The sequence below is a fragment of the Limulus polyphemus genome, unplaced genomic scaffold, assembly GCF_000517525.1.
Source record: "Limulus polyphemus unplaced genomic scaffold, Limulus_polyphemus-2.1.2 Scaffold876, whole genome shotgun sequence".
NCBI lineage: Eukaryota > Metazoa > Arthropoda > Merostomata > Xiphosura > Limulidae > Limulus > Limulus polyphemus.
Window position 1 is genome coordinate 208,716 of NW_013666486.1, and position 5,935 is coordinate 214,650.

Genomic DNA, 5,935 nt, shown 5'->3' on the forward strand with positions numbered 1-5,935 from the left:
CTGGAGGCCAGTTGGGATAATGGTATTTAAAGAGCTACACGTAATGCTTACTGTAGAACTAGTAGTGGAAGTGTACTGGAGGCCAATTAGGAGAATATTTAAAGAGCTACACGTAATGCTTACTGTAGAACTAGTAGTGGAAGTGTACTGGAGGCCAATTAGGAGAATATTTAAAGAGCTACACGTAATGCTTACTGTAGAACTAGTAGTGGAAGTGTACTGGAGGCCAGTTAGGATAATGGTATTTAAAGAGCTACACGTAATGCTTACTCTTACTTTAATAAAAAAAACAACTCAAACGTTTTCTCGCCCCAAAGACTGGTGAAGAAGGCACCAGAAAAAACGAAAACAAAAGAGAAACAAAGAAGGAGACACATGGTTGAAGACGAAAGTTATGGTCTTTGAAAAAAAAATCAGATAGTCCTGGACTTCGTAAGCTGTAGTATCTGTGAGAGACTGGAAGAAAGAGTTCGTAAGGTATTTCTTATTGAATAGAATCCATCACTTCACTTAGCAAGCTCATATCCATACAACATGTTATTTATGAAGCCATTTTGAATCATCAGTGTGTGATAAATCATTTCTGTCAGTTGTTCTTAGCACTTCATAGAAGATTTGTAGCTTATAATATGGGCAAAAAAAAAACCGTTGAAAGGAGAAATACAGGTGGTTATTTCACACTCCATTTTTTTTTAATTATATTCAAAATGGTAGATAGTTTTCTATCTTTTCGTGATTTTTTTTTTGTTCTGAAAGGAGCTTTCTTGGCTTCAAAATCAATTTAATATAAACCAAATTCACCGTATATTTCATATCATTTCTGAAGCTTTCAAAATTGATTTTTTTAAAGTATTGAAATGAATAACCTAAAATGTGAAGCCAAACGGCAGTGAAACAAACCGAGTGAAAAGAACTAACAGAAAACGTCTCCAGTACTTTGGTTTCCTAAATTATGATTGTTGTTAATTATGATTGTTGGTTTCATTGGTAGAATTTTTACTGGTTGATTTCATTGGTTTGTTTGCGGGTTACAACATTATCATGCGAGTTAAGAATAGCAGTTTCATTGGTAGAATTTGTACTGGTTCGTTTCATTGGTTTGTTTGCTGGTTACAACATTATTATGCGACTTAAGAATAGCAGTTTCATTGGTAGAATTTTTACTGGTTCCGCGGCTATTGATGGTTCCCTATAACTATCAAACAAAAAAATGTTTATACATTTTGGTGTGGCGTTTTTTTTTTAATGGTTATGAAATTAAGTATTGAGATTAACGCAATTATTTCTATGAACTTATATTATTAATTAAAATAAAGCAGTAGATGGAAGAGCAGTCTTAATAAACACAGAAAGTGGGTAAAAGAAAAAAACTGAGCGAACGATGTTAGACCAAAGGATTTCTGAGTCATATTTCAGAGTTTCAAATTCTTGTTTAAATAATTCTTGTCTGTAAGTTCGTAGAGTTGTTTCTATAGAAGATAGTAAACCGAGATAAAAGGTGTGGCGAAAATAATGATAAAATATAATAATAATTCCAGCTCACGTACAGAATACTTTTATCTAATTAAACTAAGTGTTTTCCAGATGAGCAATTGGACAGTATCAAGACAAGGTATAATAATTCACGGAGACAAAGTTACGAGAAACTGATATATATCTGCTAATTAACGCAGTGTCGTGTGGGCGCAGGTGCGAGCACTAGTGCCATAGCCAATCCGTTTATCCCTGAGTTAGAGTTAAAACATATTATCACAACACTTTTACAGGATAGGGTGTTCTGTTAAACGACACGAATGAGTCCAAAATACAAATCATTTCCAAAAAGGCAATCTTCAGTTTTAGGAACCTATGAGTGAAAGCAAATGAGAATATTTTCTTAATTCAACAACACTACATATACTATATCCAGTGCCGAAGAGGCTTTTTGCTCAATACCAGGACTCATCAGGCCTATTGGAATGCAACATTCATATTAGTTTGTTTGTAATTAAGCACAAAGCTACACAATAATGGGCTATGTGTGCTTTGCCCACCACGGGTATCGAAACCCGGATTCTAGCGTTGCAAGACCGCAGATATACCGCTGGGGGGCGACATATTAGTGGTCTAGACACTATATATATATATATTCTATAATCGCGTGAATCTGATCAAGCATGTGAATTGTAATTATTAGCAAGTTAATTTTAAGTTATTTGCAAATCAAATTTTTGCTTAAGAATTAATACCACAGATTTGAAAAAATCAAGGAACTTAGAATAGCAATAAACTCCGATTTCGGAGCACCAACATAACCGCAAAGCGAGCCTGAGATGACAACTAAAGGTCCAAAAAGTCATTGCAATGAAAATATGATACATGTCCTGGTCCCGTCAGAGAAGATAATAAAAATTGAATCGAAGTTGATAAAAAATCCAACCTCATCTTTGAAACAAAACACTACAATTATAGTCGGTCACTTTCCTATCAAGTCGGGCCCCGGCACGGCCAGGTGGTTAGGGGGCGTTCGACTCGCAATCTGCGGGTCGTGGGTTCGAATCCCCCGTCACATCAAACATGCTCGCTCTTTCAGCCGTGGAGGCGTTATAATGTGACGGTCAATCCCACTATTCGTTGGTAAAAGAGTAGCCCAAGAGTTGGCGGTAGGTGGTGATGACTAGCTGCCTTCCCTCTAGTCTTAGACTGCTAAATTAGGGACGGCTAGCGCAGATAGCCCTCGTGTAGCTTTGCGCGAAATCCATAACAATCCTCTCAAGTCCAATAATTTTGATTTGTTTAAACTTGGCCCTTTCATCAAGCGAAGGATCTGTGATGGATAATTGCGCGGTCTAAGACTGACTTTTGGGAATTGGGTAATCATGATGGCGAAACTAGGATCTGGAACTTTATTTATAACGTTTGTATTTACAAATGGTTTTCTCTGCTTAATTTTATTCTGTCTTTGAGTCATAATAAAAAATAATGATGTCCAGCAAATAACAATAATAAAATAAAGAAACATATGTCCATTAGTCTGTGTAATAGGCGTAGTAAGTAATGGGTCTTGGATGTCGTGACATCAATATAGTAAGTAATGGGTCTTGGATGTCATGATATCAGTATAGTAAGTAATGGGTCTTGGATGTCATGATATCAATATAGTAAGTAATGGGTCTTGGATGTCATGATATCAATATAGTAAGCAATATGTTTTGGATATCGTGATATCAGTATAGTAAGTAATGTGTCTTGGATGTCATGATATCAATATAGTAAGTAATGGGTCTTGGATGTCGTGACATCAATAGAGTAAGTAATGGGTCTTGGATGTCGTGACATCAATATAGTAAGTAATGGGTCTTGGATGTCGTGACATCAATATAGTAAGTAACAGGTCTTGGATGTCGTGACATCAATATAGTAAGTAATGGGTCTTGGATGTCATGATATTATTATAGTAAGCAATGGGTCTTGGATGTCATGATATCAATATAGTAAGTAATGGGTCTTGGATGTCATGATATCAATATAGTAAGTAATGGGTCTTGGATGTCATGATATCAATATAGTAAGTAATGGGTCTTGGATGTCATGATATCAATATAGTAAGCAATGGGTCTTGGATGTCATGATATCAATATAGTAAGTAATGGGTCTTGGATGTCATGATATCAATATAACAATTGAATTGTTTCCATCGCTATCTGTTTATTTCTTACTACTGGTCCTTTGTTACATCTTTCCACACAGCAAACGGTATGGTGGGTGGAAAAGAGGGGAAGGTAAAAGACAACTTGAATGCTTGTAAAAAGATAATGTATTAAAAGCTACCCCCCTACCACCCTTTACTCACTTCCGATGCTTCAGCGGCAGGTCTGAAGGCGTATAACGCTAAAAATTGGATTTAGATATTCGCACTGGGCACAGAACGCATAGCCCTTTATGTAGCTATGGGCTTAACAACAAACAAACAAACGAATTATCTTCAGCGTCGTTTATTTTAGACGACTGACTTAAAAATCTGGGATTACTGAGCCCCTGTCTTCTGGCTTTTAAATGGATTGTTTGTACGTGCGTGTGCATTGTGATAACTAAAGACATGTAAAAAAAAATAAGAACTTGTGACGCGTTCAGTGAAACGGCCTGACATAACTTCAGAGTTGCGAGTAATTTGGGTGATTCAACAAACGTTTCTAAACTGTTTGGGCACGTGTTTTACATTCCGTGAAACGATGATATTGTTTGACAATCAATGATATAGATTTTCAACGTGCGTGGTCTCGGATAAAGCTAATATGTCCGATTAGACAAAACGAATATCTTTGTCGATTTTTTCCCACAGCGACCAAAGTTCTGCGTCGTTTCTACACGTAGAAGCCTTTAATACGGACTTCCCTCAGTACATTTTTATAGTTAAACGGCTTATTAATCTGCAAACGGAAATAATAAATAATAATAAACCAGAAAGGAAAAGACAAAATCGTGAAGTTTCCCTTTGCGCTTGCCAATGATCTCTTCGTGTGAACGCCTACAGATTGCGTATGTGTCTTTGTTTATATAGTGTAATTGACACAAGACAAACGCGCCACCTGAACTTGGCATCAATTTATTCTAACCGGTAGAAATACTAATTATATATATATATATATATTATTATTATTAAATGTCGCGAGACCGGAACACTTTGGTAAATCGTGACTCGAAACAACAAACAGAGGATTACTGAGTCGTAAGTTAAGTCGGAGAGACCGTAATAGCCTTTGTTTGTCTCGTCGCGTCCCCAAGAACGAAAACAGTAGATAGTTTCAATAGCTTACCTCAGAGCAATAAATTTAATTTATGAACATAATATAGTTTGATTCTGAATGCCAAAAGCTGTCACTTTTAGGGTTGAGTTTATGTAACATGTTAGTGACGTGTGTATTTCTTGAATGAGTCGAACTTAGCTGTCATTACCGTATTAATTCAAAAATAAAGATGTAAAGTAACCAAGTCATTGGAGTGATCAGACATTATACATGTTTATATTTGTATGTATTTAACTTTGTTGTTTTGGGGCTACTACCATGTCCATAACCAGATGATGTTGTTGTTTTGGGGCTTGTACCATGTCCACAACCAGATGGTGTGGTTGTTTTGGGCTACTACCATGTCCACAACCAGATGGTGTTGTTGTTTTGGGGCTTGTACCATTTTCACAACCAGATGGTGTGGTTGTTTTGGGGCTACTACCATGCCCACAACCAGATGATGTTGTTGTTTTGGGGCTTGTACCATGTCCACAACCAGATGGTGTGGTTGTTTTGGGCTACTACCTTGTCCACAACCAGATGGTGTTGAAGTAATGCCTACAGACGATTATGTTGTTGTTTTGGGGCTACTACCATGTCCACAACCAGATGATGTTGTTGTTTTGGGGCTAGTACCAATATTCACAATCAGATGGTGTGGTTGTTTTGGGGCTACTACCATGTTCACAAACAGATGGTGTCGTTGTCATGTCTACAACCAGATTGTGTGGTTGTTTTAGGGTTAGTACCTTGTCCACAACCATACAGTGAACGGAAGGTCAGGTAGATATGTAATTGACTTAAGAATCGTCCCACATCTTTTTAGTATTGTTCTTCAATTGTTTGCAAAACACTTTTTCACCTGACAGCTGTCAGTTAATTAAGGAAGTTCGACTGGTGTAGTTTCTACAGTTATCTTCCCACAAGTGACATTCTTAACTTGTGTAGTTTCTACAGTTATCTTCCCACAGCTGTGACATTACCAACTGGTGTAGTTTCTACAGTTATCTTCCCAAAAGTTTAACATTACCAACTGGTGTAGTTTCTACAGTTATCTTCCCACAGCTGTGACATTCCCAACTGGTGTAGTTTCTACAGTTATCTTCCCAAAAGTTTAACATTCCCAACTGGTGTAGTTTCTACAGTTATCTTCCCAAAAGTTTAAC

At 36.9% G+C, this 5,935-nt stretch overlaps 1 protein-coding gene across 4 annotated transcripts in view; it reads left to right on the plus strand.

Moving 5' to 3' along the window:
• Positions 1–5,935, plus strand: part of LOC106460995 (alpha-2C adrenergic receptor-like) — a 102,513-nt gene that overhangs the window by 68,665 nt on the left and 27,913 nt on the right. The window contains exon 2 of one of the 4 annotated variants that reach the window (XM_022387791.1): positions 318–477. The exons of the other annotated variants lie outside the window; for them this stretch is intronic. The gene's annotated coding sequence lies outside the window, so the exon portion shown is untranslated. The remainder of the gene's footprint in view (positions 1–317; positions 478–5,935) is intronic. 4 annotated transcript variants of the gene reach the window in all.